This window comes from Rhinichthys klamathensis, unplaced genomic scaffold, assembly GCF_029890125.1.
Source record: "Rhinichthys klamathensis goyatoka isolate OS25496 unplaced genomic scaffold, OSU_Roscu_1.1 h1tg000011l_1, whole genome shotgun sequence".
Taxonomy (NCBI): domain Eukaryota; kingdom Metazoa; phylum Chordata; class Actinopteri; order Cypriniformes; family Leuciscidae; genus Rhinichthys; species Rhinichthys klamathensis.
Genome location: NW_026606564.1, coordinates 11738930 through 11763651, shown reverse-complemented (window position 1 = coordinate 11763651; position 24722 = coordinate 11738930). Strand labels below are relative to the sequence as shown.

Here is a 24722-nt window from a genome sequence, read left to right as displayed (position 1 = left end):
ATGTGGACACAACGTCAGGTACTCGCTGGAGTAAGAGCAAAGGAAGCAAGGCCAGTACTCCTTGATTCCAAACTCTCGGCACAGAGAGTATTAAGGCAAATATGCCAGAAATGCCATGAGGTGCAGGCCGTGATTCGATGTTTGGAGTGTGTCCCACTGGACTTCGAATACCTCTGTGGCAAGTGTGACAAAGAGGTCCACAGGAGGCAAATCTTCCATGGCAGGATGGCAATATTTCATGGCTACCTAGAGCCTATTCCACCAACAAAAGCTGTGGTGGTGGATGGGAATGGCCAGCCTCACTTTTGTGAGCAGGGTATGTTCATCCAACATTTTCCGTAAACTAGTTAAGAGTAATTCCACAAATATTGTCTGCTGATGTAAAAGGATAAGCTTTAAACTATTAATTTATATTACTCATTGACTGAAGTAATCAATTATGTTGGTTTATGACAGTGTTTGATTTATGCTAAAACATTTCCTTTTTGTCATCAAGCAGTGATAGTGACATCTGGTATACTGGGTGTATGAGTGGGGTTTCGAATCACTAGTGTAACATGGGTGTATATAGATTGTTTGAGGGACCAAAAAATAAATAAACAACAATTTTCTGTGTTGCAGTATGTCAGTTGCCTTTGCCCTACCAAAAGGTATTATGTGGGTGCACAGAAGAGACTGTGGTCACCACTGGGAGGCAGATCTCAGTGGTCACCATGAATGGTATGTTATGGAAGTCCCACTTTTTGTTTCAGTACCACAGAACTTGCACCCCAACTTAACATCTGCAAGCATGAAACATCAAAGCTGTTTCACTTCATCAATATACCAGAAATTTGAATGTCAAATATTGACTATTGCCAATCACCTTTACCACAATTGTGTCTGTGAAACATCCTTAGTCTAATGTGTTTCTTTTTTTTGACAGGACGATATGAGGTGTCTTTACCTCGAAAGGTCTGTCCAAAGTGCAAGTCTGAATGGACTCCAGGGGTAAAAGACCTTATGCAATACAATTATTGGCCAAGCACCACAAACTGCCAAACGTTGTACGCATTTGAAGTGTTTGAGGCTTTCTCTAACATGAAGCTGTCAGCTCCCTCGCTTTCAAGACATGCTTTTTTAAAGCTGTTGGAGCACCAGTCTGTTCAAGGAGGAAGGGTTAGTCTGCCTGAATCACATTGTAACACACAATTATGACTGTATTCGTAATTTTGTGGGTATGTTTTTTTTCTTTTTTTTTCTAAATCCGTTTTTTTTATTTTTATTTCATAGATGAAGAAAATCTGTGCGGATATGTTTCAAAAGAGCTATTTTGAATATTGCCTATGCAAATATTCAGAGGACATGATGTCTGAAGTTGACTCTTTTTGCTGTCCAGCCTGTCAACCTGACATGTTGGCAGTGTGTTGTGATGGCAACCGAAAACATTACCGCTTCCGAAAATCAAGAGGGTATGTAAAGACTACACAGTCGTTTTATAAATATATTTAACAAGAACATTGTCATTGAAATAATTGCATGTAGAGTAATGTGCGTTAGTTAAATTAGGTATTTTGTGATCATTTGTACAGAACCGAGGAACCGTCTTTATATGAGGGCTTGTTTATAGCCAAAGATGATGAAGTTCTGACCTTTCTGGAGAAAATCAGAGGAAGCAGCGGGGCAAGAGTAAGTTTGATTCTGCATACCATAATCTGTTTATTTATGTGTGTAAATTTGTTGAAATGAGTAACAGCTGACTTCACAGGCAAATGACAGTGGGACGTGTGGGGTGTCGAGGTTCAGGGCGAGTAAGGAGACATCCAACAAATCCTCCTCAAAAATTGATGAAGAGGGTATTCAGGTGGCAGTTTGCAGGTGTGTTGGTTTTTCAGGAGAGTGTTATTTTACAGTGTCATTTGTCATTCATGTTGTGGACACTTTAATCTATTTATTCATCTGAATGTCATTTTTTGATGTAAAGTAAAAACAAGAAATGTGACTGTGTGTGTAGAGGAAGAAAGTGTGTGTTGGTGTGTGCGCGAGGATTTTGAGCAACTCTTTGTGTAAGTTGATCATTAATAACCACATTGTCTCTTATCAATCAGACACGGGATATTATTGCGTGCCCTGAACCACTACCGTGGAGAAATCTTCGCATATCCAATGTTTATTCAAAAGGACATGGCAGAGAGAGCAAATGTTACCTTCTTCGCAATGGATGTTATCTGCAGGTAACTTCTCTTGGTCAAATTTGGTCAACCTACTGTATATCAAATGACACATACCTGAGTGTTTTAGTCTGAGTCGTAGTTTTAGATTGATTTCCAAGCAAATTGTGTTGGTAATACCCACTAATGATGCTCTTGTTTTCTAGGTACTGGCCCTACCTAAGCAAGGTGGCTGATACTTTCACCGATATGCAGCCGTTGATGGAAATGAGGCCGTTTCTGAGTGTCATGCACGCCAAAGCACACACAGCAAAATGCGAGGTACCTGAAATGACTGTAAATGGAGTAAGTTTAATATAATACATTACATTACACTTTTACCATTAGAAGGTAATGATAAATCACTATGTTACAGGTGAGATGGGGGTGGCAGGAATCAGGATGGAGCAGGGAACACTGTCGGAGAGGAAGTTGAGCAAGTATGTTATTACTGACTTTGTAACTATGTGGACATAGGAGACTTCACTGACACATGTGATTAGGGGTGGAACGGTACATGTATTCGTATTGAACCGAAACGGTATGGGCGTCACGGTTCGGTGCACGAATTTGCACGCAGAATACACGGTACAAATAAAAAAAAAAACCTCTTAAATAGCGATAAATTTCGCTCTATTCGCTTTTGGTGTGACTGTTAACGCAGCAATGAACAGGCTGCGATCAAGATTGCAATGCAGGAGTGTGTGTGTCTGTGTGCGCGCGAGAGAGAGAGAGAGAGAGAGAGAGAGAGGCGCGATGAACAGTGTGTGTGTGTGTGTGTGCGAGAGAGAGAGAGGCGCGATCGAACAGTGTGTGTGTGTGTGTGTGTGTGTGCGCGCGCGTGCGAGAGAGAGAGAGGCGCGGGCGCGAATCGCGCGATGAACAGTGTGTGTGTGTGTGTGTGTGTGCGCGCGCGAGAGAGAGAGAGGCGCGGGCGCGAATCGCGCGATGAACAGTGTGTGTGTGTGTGTGTGTGTGTGTGCGCGCGCGTGCGAGAGAGAGAGAGGCGCGGGCGCGAATCGCGCGATGAACAGTGTGTGTGTGTGTGTGTGTGTGTGTGTGTGTGTGTGTGTGTGTGTGTGTGTGTGTGTGTGTGAGAGAGAGAGGCACGGGCGATCGAACAGTGGAAACGTAAAAACATACTCCGTCACTTTTTTCATACAGGACATCATTAAAACTGCAAATTGTTTACTTATATTTGTGTACACTGGCAATAAAACACAACGCTTTTGTCACACTCTAAACTCTTGTCAAACTGTAACCTACAACTGTTAACAAAAGTTTTTATGGTAGTATTATTTTATACGGAAATCAATTATTTATAATTCAGATGAGAATAAAGTTAGTTAATTAAAATGAAGGAAAACAAATATCTTGATCTGAAATAGCAAATTAATTTTAAATTCATTCAGGTACAATTACCAAACATATCTCAAGGTCTTTTCGTCTTTTTAATAATTTAATTAATAAACTAATTATATAAAACTACTGTCAGTGCACTACAAATAAACTGGTTCTATGCCTTTATTAATAAAACTTATTTAAAAAAATACAAGGTTTAAGACATTTATAAAAATGCCTTCTGCATTTTTGCTTTGCTTTTCACTCCATTGTACCGAAATCGTACCGAACCGTGATGTCTGAACCGAGGTATGAACCGAACCGTGACTTCTGTGTACCGTTCCACCCCTACATGTGATAGATAAGCAGAGTGTGAAGGATAAAGTACATCAGGATATCAAACAAAGATCTATGCTTGCTAGAATGACCATCAGAGCACGTTCTGAACTGTAGTTGCAACACCCATTATGTCTGAGTAAAAAGTGAAGTCAGCAGTGTAGGTGTATAAATGATGCATCACTATTTCAAGCTATGTTCCTTCTGAGCTGCACTATTTAAGTATATACACTCTTTTGATCCTGTTCGGGAAATTCAGTCTCTGCATTTAACCCATCTGTGGACCGTGGATTAGTGACACACATACACAGCACACAGTGTGATGACACACACTAACTCAAAGCAGTGGGCAGTCATCTGTTAAGGTGTCCGGAGAGCAGTAAAGGTTTTGGTGCCTTGCTCAAGGGCACCTTAACCGTGGATGTGGACAGGACAGCGATGTTCAACCGATTTCCCTGGCAACTTTCACTTTCCGCACAACCTCTTTCATCCTGGTCGGCATTCAAACCAGTCATCTGCCAAAGGCCCTAACCACTGGGCCACTGTTAACACCCCAGCCCCCAATATAGGGCCAGTTGGCTATGCATGTCACTATAATATCCAGTGTGTTCCCAACTTTGAAAAATCTGGCTCGATCTTGCCAATTTTGTTGTGTATGGATACCACTGAAAGGGTGTGGTCGTTTTAGTTTCCATGGCATTATAAGGTGGAGAGCTGATTGACTTTATGCACAGCTTCACTACTTCCTGAACTTCAGCCAGCCCTTTGTTTCCTGTCTGTCATTATTGGACAAACTGATTAATCCAGGTGTGCCTGGCCTCAGTAACAATAATCAGGCACACCTGGATTAATCATTTTTTCCAATAATGACAAACAGGAAACAAAGGGCTGGCTGAAGTTCAGGAAGTAGTGAAGCTGTGCATAAAGCCTATTGACGATCAGATATTATATTTAAAAAAAAATGGCTACATGTTTTGTGTATTTTTTTATTTATTTTTTTGGTGTAAAGTAATATGGGAACACATTAATTTCTGTATTGTTTTTACATCTAGGTAAACAGCTTCCTCTCCAGGGCAGCTCTTGTCACTAAATACATGACAAAGGCAGGTTGGTATGACACATTACAAACCATACACTGTGATGAGGTATTTCTGACTTCTAAAATGTCATTTTCCTGTTCTCCTCTCACTAAAGTATTTGTTGTATTAAGTCATGTCTAACTGCAATGGTATTTCCCATTTAAATTGATCCAATCACGCATACAGATTTATTTTTTCAACCAGGGAGAGAGAATATGCTCACTCAACAGGCCATGGGGTGGAACAAAAAAAAGACAGCGAACCTTCACAAGGTCTTGGCCAACAGATACATCAAAGTAAGGACATTTTGCAATGTTCCTCTTGCCTGACACAACATACATTTTAATAACAAACAGCGTAGCTGGAGTCTGGCCATCTGTAATAAGCTCATTCATACACTGTTTTCTAAACTGTAGATGAAGGAATTTCTTGATCCCGGTATTGGCTGAAAGTTTGCATGATTTTTTTTTATTTTTGTGTGATTTAAAGATCTCCGAGAGGGCAAAGCTGGAAGCTGCCAGCTTCAGTGATTTCCGCCAGAAGAATGGCATCACTGAACAAACAGCACAGCAGTGGGTGTGTGATGTTCAGGAGTGGGCAATCACAGGTAAATCATGCACAGTGCTCGGACTCTTCAGAAATACAACTGTTAATTACTTTGTTCAAATATGAACTACACAAGGTGATCAGAATCTTTCAAATGAAACTATCGCTTGACTGTGTTGCCTATGCAGAGCCAGGGAGCACAACACAACAGGGAGCAACAGAGGATCTCAGGGCTGAGATAGAAAGTATCATAGTGGCCCTGCTACGCAAGAAGCAGGACCTCTATCGTCAGCATGGTTGGTTGACAAATATTCAAATGGCTCATTGCAAATGCAAACAAACAAAAACTCTGTTTTCCTTAGAGTTTTATTGTTTCACTTTGCAGATAGCAACCAGACCAGACAAAGAAAGAGAAGAAAAATAAGAGAATTAAAAAACAAACTAAGACAAAAGATCCGAGAAAAGAAAATGGTTCGACATGAAGCTTGGCTGCAACACTTGTGACTTGCGGACCAAAAAAACTATTGAATAAACAGCTTGAATATAAAAAATAAATTAAAAAATTAAAAAAAGACTTGCGGACTTGTGTTCTGTTTGCAGATGCTATTACTGGCTCTCGTAATAAAAGTAAAAAGAAAAAACATATGTAATTACTACATATAATATTTTTTCAAAATGCTCTGTAAATATGTACCCGATTAAGGTGAATTTAAAATGCTTATGAGCAAAACGTTCGGGTGTTAAGCGCACTATTTACGCGTGGCTGGGAGCAGGTGTAGATTTCTTTCGTACCAACTAATATTTGGAAAATACGAACATTTTAATGAATCCGAAAATTTACGCCAGAACCACTTTACACACGATTCACACAAATTCGTTCTGCTCGTGTTTCATGAATGAGACCCATTGTGTTCTGTTTATGTACAAATGTACACTGTAATTAATTACACAGCCATATTCTACTGCTCTTCATACTATTCATCCTGAAACATACGCTTATTCTTACTACTCATAATGTTTCTGCACTACAATGGTACTGTTACCACACTGCACATAGCTGTACATATGTCTATATGGTTCATACTGAATATCCATATTTATTTTGTTTTTCTTACACTGCATACGCATTATTCTTACTACTATTATAATGTTACAGATACTACATTGCACATATCATGCATTGTTCATATTACATAGCCATATTTATTCTACTCTTATATGGTAACTGCTAATTCACTGCACAAATTTAAAGTTCATTTATATTACTCTAAACCACCTTCGGTAAACCAACTGTAAACTACTGTCTACACTGCATTATTGTCCTGTCTATACACCACCTGTCTACTTTGTATATCACAATGCTTGTGTCACAAGGTGACAAATCTAGCGGAACTAATTTCCGCTAGGAGTGTGTTTCCCCCGGGACGATTTCACCGGCACACCGTGCTGGTTTGCTGTTGTCAGTTGCCATGACAGCGGCAGCTGATTAGCTAAGCGGTACCAGGTGCGGGTGTTTGGTGTGGGGATCTGTGATTGGGAAACACGACCCAGAGAAGCAGTTAAAAAGAAAAGGAAAAGGCATTCGAGTGTGGTACTCCCTCGGGAGAGATCGATTCCTTTGGCTGTGGCTGTGGCTGTGGCTGTGGCTGTGGCTGTGGCTGTGGCTGTGGCTGTGGCTGTGGCTGTGGCTGTGGCTGTGGCTGTGGCTGTGGCTGTGGCTGTGGCTGTGGCTGTGGTTTGCTGGGATCTTTGGAGCGGCTGTGAGGATCTGACTGGAAAGGAGTGCAACGGTGATTGAAGGAGTGCAAGCTGGAACGTGAATTGGATGTGAAGTGAGCGAATTGTGGAGATTGAGTCAAGATTGGAGAATGTCATCACTCGAGGGAGAAAGATAAGTAATGAAACACCGGATCCGTGTGAATGCATGTCTTGCACTGAATTGGATAAGGAATTGTGAAGTGTATTGACCACAAATATAATTACCACTAAGAGTGTGAACTGATTCATCTTTGAACCCCTGATATCTTCTGAGTATGAAAGAGTGTTGAAGACGCTGTGTTCCATGCGGTGCGAAATCCTCTGCATCTCACCAGCTTCTGAGTGGCGAATCAGCGCAACAGTGGAGGGATTGAACATTGGGTGAGTGCTGGCCTTATTGCACTAAGATTGGAGAGTGGATTGCGGTGCCTGAATTGAAGTGTCACACAGTATTGGACTTGACGTGAAGTTGCAGTGTGTGGATATACATGTTTATTTAACCGCCAGTGTTCTCCAGTTCACATTCTCGCCAGTGTTTGCGGAACGAAGCCCTCAGGCTGAACGTGTATGTTCCACTTTCGCCACCAGGTCCTGTGGTATGGGAGAGGAGGGTGATTGCCTTGTTTAACTTGTTCTGTCTATTTAAATAGAACGTTCCTCTGCCACCGCCTGCTTGTGTGCTACCTGTTCGGAGGAAAGACACGCCCCAGCCTTCGCGTTACCGTGGGAACCGCCCAGCCCAGCCGTAAGCCTGATTCCCCACTATATGAAAGGATCCTGTTCGTTCTTGTATCCAAGGCTTTGCCTATCTAGACAGAAGATTCTTCTGCCTCGGCCTTCTTGTGTGCTGCCTGTTCAGAGGAGAGACACACCCCAGCAGCAGCGCTGCTTGTCCCGAACCACACGCTCCAGCCGTAAGTCCACCCTTCACTGAAATAGAATTAAACCTGCACACTTGTCTCTGTCCTGGATCATACAGGGTACCCTTGTCTCTGGCTGGGGTCGTCAAGGGCGGAAAGGCCCCCGGAGGACCTCGCACCTGTCGAATAGCTGACGCTTGAGAAAACTTACCTGCTACCCACCTGTCCTGTGGAGAGAGTCCTCGCCTGGCCCGTGGTCCCGGCCCTGGTCTGCCCAGACCGTTGTCCGCCTGTAATTCGCCGAAAAGGGCCTTCTTACCACGTTACTTACCTGCACGCCAGACGGGCGTTCGGCTCCCTCCTCCTCTGTGGCGGCCAGTAGTCCGGGCCCTCGCAGCGCACCCCTCGGTCTCCTCCTCCCTGGAAAGAGAGACGAAGCCCATATTAAGACTTTTAATTCCTGCTTTTATTTAAATAAAGATTGTTACTTTTAGAAAATCTCCTTGTCTGTCTGGTCTCTGGTACGCTCCTCGAGGTGGTCCTGGGTTTTGAGGGGTGGGCGCAGTCTGGCTTGCCCCCCCCTGACCTGTGACACTTGTTTCTCTGTAAGTTCATTCCTCCTTGACTAGTTCACATGATGTTTTGTGGAAATGGTAAAGAGGATAAATTATTATGGTCTTAAGGAAATAAAAAAAAAATCCACCTTGAATATTATTTCCTGTTGTCTCACAAGAAATGTAAAAGTCTTCCTACTTGAGTATGGGAAGTGTGTATTTTTGACAACTCTGTCCATATGAGTAATAAAAAAATAAAAAAAATTAGATGCCCACATTCTGCTATTTCTCCCATACATGTATTGTGCTGCAACGTTTCGACTCTGCATTTTTGCACAATACATGTATGGGAAAAATAGCAGAGTGCGGGCATCTCATTATTTTAAGTTGTATTCAGCCCCCTTTTGCCCTACACCACACATGTGGGGATGAGCACACTCCCAATACTGCTCAAATAATAATCCCTTGTACAAGCATTCCATGGTTTAATGTTGCCTAATTTTACCATATCAGGTGATGACAATGTAATGACTATTGAAATGGATTGCCTGTTTTCTGTAAATGTGTATGTATAATAAATGTGTATGTATGATTATGCCTATCTGTCAATTGAGTAAACATAATTTTTTTTTGTAAATTAGTCCAAATATTATTTAAACTTTGATGATGGATGGGGAGTTTGATTGATCAAGCCTGCCTCTATTATCCGGTTATCCGTGTGTCCTCCACGGAAGAATCCGTGGTGCCATCACAGAATTTGACAATAAGGAAAACTGTTATACACAAACTGATCAGGGGAGATATGTTCACAGTTTAATGAGGCTACATTTCATCGCAAACACAGACAACTTGAATAGCCTAAAGTGTCAAAATCAGCAATAGGCATTAGGCAATATCGTCAAGTGAAGGTGAAACAATCTGTGGCGACCACTGAATATTTCGTGGTACGGTCACGGAAGAATTCCGTGGTCCCGTCACGGAAGAATCCGTGGTGCCATCACAGAATTTGTCAATAATCAAAAGGCTATAGAAACTGGTCAGGGGATATATAATGTTCACAGTTTAATGAGGCTACATGCATCACAAACACAGGCAACTTGAATTTAAGCTACCTACTTAAAGTGTCAAAATCAGCAATAGGCGATCGACCAGTGAAGGTGAAACAATCTGTGGCGACCACTGAATATTCCGTGGCACGGTCACGGATTTCAGGCTGACCAGACGTTATCCTAGCGTTCAAACGACGACAGAACAATGCAATATCAAGTTAAAATCACTTTAAAACTAAATATTTAAAGTAAATAACTTTAAGTAAACTCAGAATATTTAAAGCGATTCCTTTCCAAATTATAAAACGACATCAATTGGGGGAGCGCGGGTGTTGTAACAGCCCGTGTGTGGACCACGGATGCTGCATGTCATTGACTTACATAGGCATCACTTCCGTGGGCACATCACGGAAATTTCGGCGATTCCGTGAAACTGCCACGGATTTTGAGTTAAGGGTCCGTGTTCATTTCACGGAATTCTGTGAGATCAGGTTGGTGGAAGGATTATTCTAGTGGTTGTCGTACATGAGTCTGTGTACTTTGTTACAGAGAAACATACCTCTGCTAAGTTGAGAGACATTGGTGTCTATTGTGAATTAGGAGTAGCTCAAGATGATTATATGCTTGACTACTATCCTCTTCCAACTTATGAGATGTTTGACTTGCTACTAATTGCTCTTCATCATGCTTTTCCAGAGGTTTATTGAGCAATGTGTTACAGATTCATTTGAACTAAAAAGAAAATTATACCTTTTCTCTTTCAGAAAATGAATCAAGGCATTAAGGATTTGGTGACCTCAATTTTACCAAGCCTCTCAGATGACACACTGGCACATTTGTTGGAAGTTCTGGAGGAGCTGGGAGTCGAAAACAACGAAGACCTTATGGTGGTCGAAGAAAAAGACATTGAAAAATACTTGCGTCCAATAAAGTGCAGAAAATTGTTGGCTGCCTTTAAAAATGAAGGTAAATCTACACGGCAGGGTGCTATGGATACAATCACAATTGACAAACAAGCAGACAACATTGAGGGTTTAAAAACGTAACTATATGATTACTTCAGAATTTAATATTTTTTTGTTTTTTTAGGACTTCCAGCAATTCAGTTAAATTTAGAGGCTGTCCCCTCTCCCTCTTCATCTCAGAGCCCTTTGGGAAGCACATGCAGTCCATCCTCACACTCCTCATGCACTGAAAGCTTTGCACCATATCTTGGAAGGCCATGGCATGTGGTTTTCAGAGTAAATTGGGAACAGATGCCTTCATCTCTTCAAAAATGTTTGGTAAATCAGTCAAGACCGCTCCCAGTAGACAGAAAAAATATAGTACAGGCAGTGGTAGATCAGATCTTAGAACAAGATCCTAATCCTAGTAGAGCAACATGCCACACTATAGTTCGGGGCATCAGCAACATGACATCATGACTTTGCGTAAACATACACGCCACTTTCAATTCAAGTGGCGTGTTATCTATACGCATTTTGAAATATCCGCGTGTATGTCCACGCCGAAATCTTTTGCGTGTATGTCTACGCCATTAAATGTCCGAGTGATTCCGCGTGTATGTCTACGCCGTTAAATGTCCGAGCGAAACGAAGCAAAATCTATATCTACATCTGTGGAGCGATATTTCTTTTCCTAGGATGGTCGGAGAAGACTCATAAATGGTATTAACCCCAGTGACGGGTAGGTTTAGGGACGGGGTTGGGGTAGGTCATATATTTATATATGCATAATACAGTAATATAACGTTAAGTCAAAGGCGTTGATAAACACGCTGAAAAGCGATTATGCGTGTTGATAGCACGCCAAAAATGGAAATACGAATTGGCGTGTCATACATACGCCATTTCATTAAATCAGTCTGGCATCAGAGAGTTTCCTAAATGTTTAGTAGATGTAGGCAAAACAGGAGATATCATTGGAGATGGCTGCCAGCCAAACTTCAACAAATTAAAACAAGGGTTGAGTACAAAAATAGAAATAACACTCTTGCACGACGACGGAGGGAGAGGAGGGCCTGCAGTGGAGCAGGGGCAACGGCAAAAGGCCCAGTAGATCAGTATGGATGTGTGAGATGGGCTCCTACGGATCTACCCAGTGGCGAGACCGAGACTACATTGGGCGAGATGAAAATGCGCCTTCACCGCATGTTTTCAGAGGATGGCTTTGATGGGGCAGAAAGAGCAGAGCCATTAATGGAAAATACTTATATACTGCAACGTAGGTACCTTAATCAGGTACCTGCACCAACCATTGAGAAGGTTATAGAAGACTGGCCCTTCCTGTCTTCACGAAAATGCCTTTACGCACACTTTAAGCTGCTCACAGATGTGTCTATCATCAGCAAGCTTAGAGAGGCCATCCACAGCAAAGGCAGTACAATTGTTAAGTTCTAGTTATGATGTTGAAGTTTCAGACAAGGCCATGTGTGTTCTACAGCTCCTAAGGACATACTTTAAAGAACCACAAGATGACATCATGCTTGAAGCTGATGTAAGTTCTGTTTCGCAAACACGTATTCAGTTATTGGCAAAACGTTTTTTTTTATGTATATTCAGTAAAGTTCTTACTGAATATAAGGTATAAAGTCTATTCATTTCCTTCTCTGTGGGCCTCGAGTGAGTTCACTAGTGTAACAGCGTATGAGCGTAAGCTTCTATGTTGTACGTCACACGCATCACACACATGACCAGCGTCGGCCAATAGTGAGCCTACGTGTGATATAGCACTACGCAATCACACTACGTTAACTGACTAGAGGCCCACAGAGAAGGAAATGAATAGTTAATAAATAAATAAGTTAATAAAGTCATTATTTTTGTTTTATTTGCGCACAAAAAGTAATCTCGTCGCTTGATAAACTTAGGATTGAGCCACTGTAGTCACTTGGACTATTTTAACGATGTCTTTAATAACTTTTCGGAGAACAAGTGTCAATCCCTTAGAAGCCTATGGAGGAGTGATCCAGCTCCTCGTGATACATTAACATGACCTGAGGGGGAGTAAGTTATCAGCAAATTAAAAATTTTGTGTTAACCATTTCTTTAAGTACTACACATTATTGCAAACTGCTCTAAAACCACAAGTCATGAATGAACTCAAACATGGTTTGACGTGCAACAGTTCTTTAATTTAACTGTCACTTTTTGAAGTTTAATAATCCTATTTCACTCTATATCGTGACTCCTGTATTTTCAGTGGTATTAGTTTTGTTTTTCTGCTTCTTTTTCTTCTCCGGTCATTGTTGGCTCTCTTCATTTTCACCTGTCATATCGCCACTGAATATGTTGGACTGCCCTTCTGGTTGAGAACTTGTCTTCTACCTGGCTATTGTTTTAGATTTTCCCTCTAGCTGTTTTTTGGACTGATATCATCTTGCCGACTCCTGCCTGTAACATGTATGTTACGATATTTGTACCAATTGTAAAAATAAAAGCAATTGTGGAAACAATTGGGCGACCACGGCACAGGAACAGCAACCGGCTCAGGAACAGACACCGGCTCAGGAACAGACACCGGCTCAGGAACAGACACTGGCACTGGCTCCGGCTCTGGAGCAGAAAATGGCACTGGCTCCGGCTCTGGAGCAGACACTGGCACTGGCTCTGGCTCTGGAGCAGACACTGGCACTGGCTCCGGCTCTGGAACAGACACTGGCACTGGCTCAGGAACAGGCTCTGGCTCAGGAACAGCCACCAGAACAGCAACTGCCACTAGCACAGACACAAACACAGAAACAAACATTGGCTCCGGCTCAGGAACAGCAGACATTGGCTCCGGCTCAGGAACAGCAGACACTGGCTCCGGCTCAAGAACAGCAGACACTGGCTCCGGCACAGGAACAGCAGACACTGGGTCCGGCACAGGAACAGCGGACACTGGCTCCGGCTCAGGAACAGCGGACACTGGCTCCGGCTCAGGAACAGCGGACACTGGCTCCGGCTCAGGAACAGCGGACACTGGCTCCGGCTCAGGAACAGCGGACACTGGCTCCGGCTCTGGAACAGCGGACACTGGCTCCGGCTCAGGAACAGCGGACACTGGCTCCGGCTCAGGAACAGCGGACACTGGCTCCGGCTCTGGAACAGCAGACACTAAAGGTCTGAAGGGCGTCTCCAGGATCCGAGCTAGACGCTCTAAATAGCCGATCAGTGCCCCTCCGGCCACGAGAATAGGCATCTCCCGATCTGTCTCCGACTGGGCAGACATGGCGTGAGCCGTCTCTGTCTGGGCAGATGTGACCTGAATCAGGGTTCTACGCTAAGGTTTTTCCCAAGGAGCCCATGTGCTCCTAAATGGAAAAATGTAGGAGCACACAAAGACATTTTGGAGCGCAGTGAAAATTTTTCAAGTAACAGTTTAACAAACTATTTATTATATATATACACTACATGTGTGCTCCTTCTCTTTGTGTTCAACTATGGTTTGAAACTGTCGATTTAATGCAGAAGTATAAATCACACTTTACAATCACTTTAGTAAAACAGAACAAGGGGGAACGTGTTGCTCTCAGGAGGAGGCTAGGAGCACACTGGCACACCTGTGGACATCTGCATCTTTCCACTGCAGAGGCTCTTTCCACAACATGGAGGAGACACTAGTTTAAATTAGTGTATTAGTATTTACTAATATTAGTATCTACTGTAGATTTAGTCGACTAAAATCTTATTCTATTTCGTCGACTAAAACTAGACTAAAACTAAAACAATTTAGATGACTAAAATATAATGGGTTTAGTTCAATTGTAATGCATTAATTTGGAATTTCTCTGAAATTTCCAAACCCATATACACCCAGAGAAAACATCTATTAACCTGTTAATATGAATGATTTTAAAGTTTGAACATGCAATACAGATACAGATTTAACTACTGTGACTTAAAACATATCTTAAAATTAAATAAAACCACTTTTCCTAAAGTAGAATAGTCTTCTTTTCAATGAATGATATATGCATTCTTTATAACTACTTGCATACATCATTCTTTATTCTTTCAAGCAGCAGACATAATTATTTGTATTTTAAATATAATGAATCCTTATTAAAGCTATTAACGAGCAGTGAATGCTCTTTTTCTTTTGTTGCTTGATGACACAGACTGCATTAGGTTTATTACCCACTGTCACTTTAAGCCATCGGATCATGTCCAATGACATGCAGATCCAATTGCACTGATGCACATCGATACACACTCAAAAATGTTTAAGACATAACCAACATAGTTTACGTGAATACTCTCCAAAACGGACATTTCGACATAATGTTGTGTATGTCCGTTCAGACACGAAAGAGAGCACAGTTCAGTCCTCGCGCGCTGTACAGTATGTGTCTATGCATGGCTACACGCCTCGGGTCGGGTGTGTGCGCACAGAAAACCGAACCAAATAGAGCTCTTTCTTTGCGTCGTCACTCTTATTCAGATCTATATGTCTACTCTACTAATTCTCCCAGATGTTTACATTTTTTAACGTTTTATGAGATGCAGCGCATGTCAACCCGTGTGCCGCTGGGTATCAGCACGTTACAGTACAAATGTGCGCATCTACCACAAACGCAGGACATCAGTTCTGACTGGATCGCTTCACAAATCGTCACTATCTAACATTTTTGTCTAGTTTTTATTCGTTGACGAAAATGTTAATAGATTTCCGTCATAGTTTTGTCATTCAAAACTAGTTTTTATTTAGTTATCGTCTCGTTTTCGATTATGGTAGGTTGTAGTTACTCGCACTTTGTGCTCGTAAATAATTTTTCCGGTTCGCACGTATCGATTTTTAGGGGCATATGCGAGCAAAATGGTCGCACTGTAGAGCCCTGTGAATACTGCCCTACAAAGGCAAAACGGCGTAACATCATGTTTGGTCAAAAATGAGTTAGTGTCATTTTTGTGGTATTTGAGACCTCCTTTATCATGTGAATAAATATCGTGAGTCAATTTGATTGTTTTAACGAGAAAATAAAGGGCTATGACAACCGTAACTTCCACAAACCATACGAGAAACCACAGCAGAACGCCGTAACAGCTGTTACGGCTCTTTGCCTTTGTTCTAGCACGCTGAAGTTGAGTTAAGGTGTTCTGACTTTGTTTAGCCTGGCATCAAGAGAGATGTTACGGTGCCGCTGTGATGTTACTGTACTCTGGCTTTGTCATACTGCCAAAGTTTGCCGCTCTTTTATTGTCACCAAACCACGTAACATACTGTACACACGACACATCTTTGAAATAAAGTGTAGACTACCGAGTGCTTGTTTGTATTATTACTCTGTGATAGCGTAATGGCCCATTACTCTTGTGGAAAAATGTTGGTGGAGATGGCCTTGAAACGCAGACATCAAGAGCAAGGTAAGAACATACCAAAAATGTTATTATAAACATGATACATTTTCGATTGCATTCTGCTTAATTTAGCTAGCTTGCGAGAACAACATACCACCACATTGCTGGCCAGACAAACTGCTCCAAGTATGCAATCAGAAACAAAGCAAGGTGAACAAGCCATACTTAGATGTTATACAAGCTAATAGGTTGTCATAAATGTTGTTATTTTCATTCAGGGCGATGGTTCAGATCTGTCATCAGATCTGTCAATGTCAGTGACAGCCCGGAGCTAGCTAAATTTAATCTGTGTCACGTAAATTAGCGCTAACGTTGACGCTGACACTCGCCTCACATCAAACGCCGAAAACCAATTATTAAATACACAGGCATCCTACCTTTCCATGCAATCCGATATAATCCATGGAAGATCCAGAATCCATAGCAATGCACGTCATCTGCTGTAACGTTATCCACAACAATCCATACGTGTTTTCCTTCTTGCAGGTGTTCATGTCAGCTCTTACACAAATCCATAGCAAGCTAGTTATTGCTAACGTCCGTACAAAGTAGGCTAACCTAAATGGTAAACTTTTTTTCGGTTGACTCTGTCTATATCATCTCAGAATTAAAAAGCAGTAATCCAAGTCGAGTTCGTTGACTGCATCTTGAGCAGTTTGGTGACCCTTAACCCTTTAACTGTCACCACCCCTCCCATCCCCTCCCTTTTTTCGCATAGACATGAAAATTACTATCCAAACTTAAATGGTTGTAATTCAAAAAGGCTTTGTAATAGACATAAGTTGTGTTCCAAATTTTAGGTTGATATCTCAAAAAAATTGCTTTCGGGAAGATTTTATTTGGGCGCAGTAACAAACTTTTTCACTAGATGGACAGCCAAGCCTCCTTACTGACCATATAAGCTCGCCTCCATTTTCATATATGCTTTGAGTGATCTGAACCAAGTATTTCCATAATTTTCTTACAATTTATGAAGTAGACATCCTATTCAGAAGTAGTAGCCTATGGGTGATTTGGCAGTATTTGATTTGAATTCAACCTCTAATAAACGCATAAAAATCACAAATCGAGAATCCATAATATAATTTAAAAAAAAGACTTTTTTTTAAATAAAATTGAATTGGTGTTATTTTTTTAACTCTTGGTATGGAAACAAACTGAGCTTTCTACCAATCTTTCATTAATTTTTCATGTTTATTGCTATTTCAAAATAAAGGCCTAAACACGCCTATATGAATATGAAATATTCTTGTTGCAAATTGATAAATTACTGCTCCTCTGTAATTTATTTTAAAAACATCCACCAAAATATGAAAGCTAGAGATTGTAAGGGCAAACTATATATTTAGTTTGTCAATATTACTTTAAGTTTTTACTAAGATATTATTGTTCTAAATATTGTTCTAATTTTTTTCTCCAGTATGGAGGGTATGGTTAAACTTCCTTCCTCAGGTGATTTTTTATGTCCCTACATGCAAAATATAAAATTTGTTGTGTTGGGCAAAAGTATCAACTAAGAAATTTAAATGAACGTAACTTCTGCCATCCATGCATTTGATGGCATAGTCTCTGAGCCACAGGGGATTGTCACTACCACTTGAATTGGCTATTTGGAGACTGTGCGCCCCTCTGGATCATGACAATTGTTGTTATTAATAGAAGGACTAGTATACCAGTATCAATCTTCTCCTTGTTTCATATCATTTCAGAACCTTGTAGGGACAAGCCTGTTCAATGTGGTCCAGAAGCACCAAACACAACAAAAAAGATAATTCTAGACAATGGTATGCCTATTCATTCAAATTAATTTCATAATGTCTTACATTCATATTTTTGAGATTTCCAAGTCTCTAATTATAATTTCTCTAATTCTTATTTTCATTTCAGATTCTTTTAAGGATTACTGTGTTCAAGAAGATGATACAAAAACATGGGCAATCCTGGATAGCTGTCTGGACATCAGTTTCCCGGAATTTGGTTCAGAGGAATTGTTTAACAGCACGCCTGATACCTCTTTAAATGCGCTTTTGGATTTCTCCAGAAGTCCAGACACAGGCACTCTACTGGTCTACAACACCACCGGAGCCCTCGTCCCAGCCACTCTGCCTGCCCATCTGCCTGCCTCCAACACCACCGGAGCCCTCGTCCCAGCCACTCTGCCTGCCTCCAACACCACCGGAGCCCTCGTCCCAGCCACTCTGCCTGCCTCCAACACCACCGGAGCCCTCGTCCCAGCCACTCTGCCTGTCTCCAACACCACCGGAGCCCTCGTCCCAGCCACTCTGCCTGCCTCCAACACCACCGGAGCCCTCGTCCCAGCCACTCTGCCTGTCTCCAACACCACCGGAGCCCTCGTCCTAGCCACTCTGCCTGCCTCCAACACCAACGGAGCCCTCGTCCCAGCCACTCTGCCCGTCTCCAACACCACCGGAGCCCTCGTCCCAGCCACTCTGCCTGCCTCCAACACCAACGGAGCCCTCGTCCCAGCCACTCTGCCTGTCTCCAACACCACCGGAGCCCTCGTCCCAGCCACTCTGCCTGTCTCCAACACCAACGGAGCCCTCGTCCCAGCCACTCTGCCTGTCTCCAACACCACCGGAGCCCTCGTCCCAGCCACTCTGCCTGCCTCCAACACCAACGGAGCCCTCGTCCCAGCCACTCTGCCTGCCTCCAACACCAACGGAGCCCTCGTCCCAGCCACTCTGCCTGTCGCAAACACCACCGTAGCCCTCGTCCCAGCCACTCTGCCTGCCTCCAACACCAACGGAGCCCTCGTCCCAGCCACTCTGCCTGTCTCCAACACCACCGGAGCCCTCGTCCCAGCCACTCTGCCTGCCTTCAACACCATCGGAGCCCTCGTTCCAGCCACTCTGCCTGTCGCAAACACCACCGGAGCCCTCGTCCCAGCCACTCTGCCTGCCTCCAACACCAACGGAGCCCTCGTCCCAGCCACTCTGCCTGCCTCCAACACCAACGGAGCCCTCGTCCCAGCCACTCTGCCTGTCTCCAACACCACCGGAGCCCTCGTCCCAGCCACTCTGCCTGCCTCCAACACCAACGGAGCCCTCGTCCCAGCCACTCTGCCTGTCTCCAACACCACCGGAGCCCTCGTCCCAGCCACTCTGCCTGCCTCCAACACCAACGGAGCCCTCGTCCCAGCCACTCTGCCTGTCGCAAACACCACCGTAGCCCTCGTCCCAGCCACTCTGCCTGCCTCCAACACCAACGGAGCCCTCGTCCCAGCCACTCTGCCTGTCTCCAACACCACCGGAGCCCTCGTCCCAGCCACTCTGCCTGCCTTCAACACCATCGGAGCCCTCGTTCCAGTCACTCTGCCTGTCGCAAACACCACCGGAGCCCTCGTCCCAGCCACTCTGCCTGCCTCCAACACCAACGGAGCCCTCGTCCCAGCCACTCTGCCTGTCTCCAACCCCACCGGAGCCCTCGTCCCAGCCACTCTGCCTGCCTGTCTGCCTGCCTCCAACACCACCGGAGCCCTCGACCCAGCCACTCTGCCTGCCTGTCTGCCTGCCTCCAACACCACCGTAGCCCTCGTCCCAGCCACTCTGCCTGCCTGTCTGCCTGCCTCCAACACCACTGGGGCCCTGTCTACCTTGGCCCCTCCGATGAGGGAACCGTGTGGCCAGAAATGCAGAAGAAAATGTTCAGAGAAATTTAGTGAGGAATGGCGAAAGAAGATCTGGGCCATGTACTGGAACATGGACTACACCGAAAAACGTGCATTTATGTTCTGTAACATAACCCAGCTACCAACGGCAAGATTGTTTGTCCCAAAAGGAACAAGTCGACGCAGCAGGTCTTTTGTTTACAGGCTTAAAAATGAGGATCAGGTTCCACAGCAGGTCTGCAAGAATTTCTTTTTGGCCACTTTGGGGTACCACCCAACAAATGACAGCCTGGTCCTGTCGGTGATGAGAAGTGATATGGGAAATGAGAGGATCCTAAAGGATCAAAGCGGAAGACACACACCGGGCAACAAACTGGACCTGCAGCCATTGTTGGATCACATTGAGTCTTTTCACCCTTCCATCAGTCATTATCGGAGGGAACATGCTCCCCATCGCCGCTACCTCCCTAGTGACATTAGCATCAAACTGATGTATGCAGACTGGCTGGAAAAGGGCAACAAGTGCTCCTACGAAACATATCGCAAAGCAGTGCGGCAAAAAAAACTCAGCTTCTCAAAGCTTGGAGAGAAAGAATGTGAGGAGTGCTTACTGCACGAACAGCATGAACATGCTTGTGATGACGATATCATGGACTGCTTGGAATGTGAGCGCTGGCGCAAACATAAAAATTCTGCTTTGCAGGGCAGACTTGCATATCAGGCTGACGCAGAGAAGGACTGGCAGGGAGACACATCAGTGAGGAGTGTGGACCTCCAGAAGTTTATTATGTTGCCACGCATGCCTAGAGTTAAAACTGCAATCTTCTCCCGGCGTATAGTGGCATACCATGAGACCTTTGCTTCAGTGGGGAAGAAAGGGGATAAAAAAAAAAAACCATCTCTGTGGTCTGGCATGAGGGCATGGCGGGCAGAAGTGCTCAAGAAATAGCATCAGCTTATGTGATGGCACTGGAGAAAGAGCGAGATTTCAGACATAGCATCTACTGGGTGGACAATTGTGCATCCCAGAACAAGAACTGGTGTCTGTTGAGTACGTTAGTCTGCACCATCGATGCTGCCACCTCGGAAAGGGAGGATATCACATTGAAGTACTTTGAAAAGGGACACACCTTCATGAGCGCCGACAGTTTTCACCATGGGGTAGAGCTGGAGATGAAGAGGAGGCCTGGCGGTGCTGTCTATGACTATGAGGACTTTTTTAGTGTAGTGGCCACTTCCAACTCCGGAAAAGTGGAGGCTTTACACATGAAAAATGCCAATGTACTGAATTGGAGGGATGGCCATTCCACCACGAAGGTCAAGACGGCCCACAAGTTGAGCGAAATGGCTGAAATTCAGCTGCGACATGGGTCGATGAGTTTATTTTACAAGCTCACCCACACAGATGAAAGCTTCATTGAATTGGACTTTCTCCAGAAGAAGTTCAGCATGAATGTACCCTCTCTCCTCAGGTCACACGACCGGGGGATTGAAGAGGGCAAGAAGACTGAAATTATTAAAAAACTGTGTCCTCTTATGCCTTCCAGCAGAAGGGCGTTCTGGGTATCGCTGTCTGTGAACATGGAGGATGAGGAATGAGCAGTCTCTAATAGGCTTGCCGCGATAGACGGTGTTGACGGTGTTACCGGTTTTAAGCCCCATCACCGGTGACATCACTTTCCCACCGTGACACCGCGATGTCTTGACTTTTTTAAAGTATTCGTTTTTGCTAAAATATTTATTTGAATTAATTAAAAATAATAATTATCAATTATTTAGTTCAGAAGAGAACATACATTATAATTAAAAACTGAACTGCGCAGTGCGTGCCAAGAGCCAGTCACGTCACAGATCAGCAAGCATCAGGATTCCATTTAGCACTTGTGGAGATGAGAACGAGTCAAATTACAGAAAAGCAAGATAATGGCGGAATGTGTAATTTATTTAGGCCTGTTTTATTTTCTTATTCGTTAATAAACGTTTTATGGTTCTTATTTGTTTGGGCCCACAGTTTGACGATTTTAAGCCTATGCATGGGGTTATTTTTATTCGTTCGTTATGCTAATAAAAGTTCTGTCTATAAATAAAAGTTTTATTATCAGCGAGCCGAGTTGTTGTTTTTTTGTCCATTCAAGCAATTGACGCTGAATTGCCAATTGACGCTTATTTCGAAAGTGAAAGTATAACGCGCACGCATTTAAAAGCTATTTAACCCCCCCGCCCCGCCCCCCACGGTGACACCGGGATTACCGGTGTTGTGACACGTCGATTAACCGGTGTGAAATTTTCCTCACCGCGGCAACCCTAGTCTCTAATCTCTACTGTCTTGGTCTAATGTTTAAATAATTATTACTCTATATATTGCATTTAAATACATATACCTCTGTATTCAATTATAATTAAATTATCTTTATTGTGAAAATATTTCTTGTATTTATTCCTACTGTACATACTGTACTGCAAAGTAACTTATCTGTCATACTGTTCAACTGCGTTAATGTTGCCGTACTATCCTGATCATTATAGCACTAAATAGGAACAACAAAAGGTCTTCTATATAATTTAAAACACATACCATGATGGCTAGACCTTGGTTAGGGGTTCTTATAATGGATGCAAGTATGGGGAACAGCAAGTAAATATTGATTATATGTCAGTTACTGCCTTTTGCCTTTGCACGACTCCTTATTTTTGGCACATGATACAAAGGCAGAGTACAGTAACTGCCAAATAAGGGTCAAAGGTCAATTTTGAGCTCAAGATTTTTTGCATTCAAACATTTCTTCATTATAGCAACTAGTTGTCAAATTTTGGGAGTCCTACCTGTAATACTTTTGTCTCGACAAAACAGAAACTTTAAAGATGAACTGAACTGGAATTTGAAAAACGGTGATATAACAGATCTATTTTATTTATTATCATTGGTACAATTATTAAAATGGCAGAATTTGTTAAAAGGGATAAAACTGTACGTTGAAAATGTTGTTGTTACACGGGCGCCACCTGTCACGGTATATGGATCCAGTGTCTCTCTCTAGTCTCGTGCTTTGTTGTTTACATGTGTGCGAGAGTGTGTGTCCGGATCATCAGTTGATCAGTATCCAGCTGCGATCACTCACCAGTACCAGCTGCCACTCATCTCATCTCCTATAAAGACTTACCACTATCTCATTCCCATTGTCAGATCGTTGCATGAAGTCTTCGTGTTGCCTGTGCCTGTTCCTGTGCTTCGTGTCCCGTCTCGAGTTCCTGTGTTCCTGTTTTCGTCGTGTTGGATTTGTCATCACTCTTCAGAGCACCCTGCACTTCATCCTTCACGCTGTGTCTGACCATCGAAGTCCCTGCGCCACCGCCTGCATCACCTGGACTTCTCATCATCATCATCTTTATTTACACTATAATAAAGAGTCTTTTACTTGCATCTTGTGTCCTCGTTCCTAACGTAACACCGCCATGTTGGATTTCAACATTCGGCTACGTCACTGGTATGGTAGGCTACTCCGTTGCCAACCAACACCAGCAGAGCAGCCATAGCATGTAAATAGTCTGAGGCTAGCTGACATGGCTGAGGAAACAGAAACCAACAGGTCTAGGGGGGGTTCATACTGTATTGCCCCTGGCTGTAGTAATAAATTGTATAGGGCTAAGGCAGCTGGGGTTACGATACATTTTCACAGGCTACCTTTGACAAGGAAACCAGCCCTCAAGTCAAGGCTAGCTGCCTTAAAACTGTCTAGCCCTCCGACAGCCCCTGGATTTCGAGTCTGTAGTGAGCATTTTTTAGTGACTGGCCGAGACTCCGAGTGCGAGCGCGGGGGGGTAATGCACTCACTCTGTGTGTGCGGCAGTGTTGGGGAAGTTACTTTTAAAAAGTAGTGTTTACTCGTTACTTCTTAAAGTAATCCGTTACTTTACTTAGTTACCCCCTTTGGAAAGTAACTTTTTATGTTACTCGTTACTTTTACGTTACTTGACTTTGGGCAGAACCCAATATCTGTTCCTAAATGTGTAGGCCTACATAAAATTCTACTATGAACTCTACTTATTTAAAAACTAGAAAAAAAAAGAGAGATTTTGAGATAGAAAAAAATATATATATTTATTTAAATAACATTTGAAAAACCTGTATAAACTGAACACCAAAGCACAATTAACTATTGAGCGGTGCTGGCGCGTTCATGAAAAATGTCACAAAGAACCGGCAAAAGAAATGATTATGAATATCGAATATCAAATATAGTAAGGAGACATTTCTATTGTTTATTAATAAACGAGTGTTTTCTTTGTCAGTCAGTGTCGGCTGCAAAGATAAAGTTGACGATGCTGACTCGCGATCTTCACAGTAGTGAGAAATGCACATTTCATATGGATTACATAAGCAGAGAGTCTGTTTTCTCTCGTTTTGAATAGTTTTGTTTTAAAGTACACATTTCAAGCTTTCTATATATTTCTCAGATCTTTGAGGCAAGTAGCTTGCGCTAAGTTTCGGTTCATTTATGAGACGAGCTCAGTCCACGCGCCGGCACGGAGCTCCTGAGAAGTCCTGATTATATTGCCTGCTATATTTACTTGCTTTTTTATTAAAGACAATTGGTTGATGAAACATTGATTAAAATTAAGATACAATTAATACAAAACGAAATTCACTTTAAAGAAAGGCTTTCTACAAAAACAAACTTAATGAAGTGGTCAAAATCATGTCTGCCCACTCCATTTGTCTCCCGATTGCGCATCTTATGCTCTTACTCATGCTTTTCACTTTTCATATAATCAACATTGATGAAATTAAAAAATAAATTGTTTTATTTAAACATAAATATGAAACTAAATCGTTTTCTTTAATGACTAGGCTACAACACGCAGGTCTATACAGAGAAATTTAATATCGGAGCGGGATTTGAGCGAACGCCGTCTTACTGTAAGCATGTGGGGGTAGAGGTACGATTTTCGAGCAATCATCGAATATTATTTTGCTTGATATGCCAATCCTTAATATTTGGTGTTTTAAATGTCTGTTTGAGGTCTCTGTGAAAGATTTAAA

The 24722-nt window shown here is 42.9% G+C and overlaps 1 pseudogene; it reads left to right on the top strand.

Moving 5' to 3' along the window:
- The first annotated feature begins 11598 nt into the window (after nucleotides 1-11598).
- LOC130095681 (uncharacterized) lies at nucleotides 11599-15842 on the top strand (annotated as a pseudogene).
- The last annotated feature ends 8880 nt before the right edge of the window (nucleotides 15843-24722 follow it).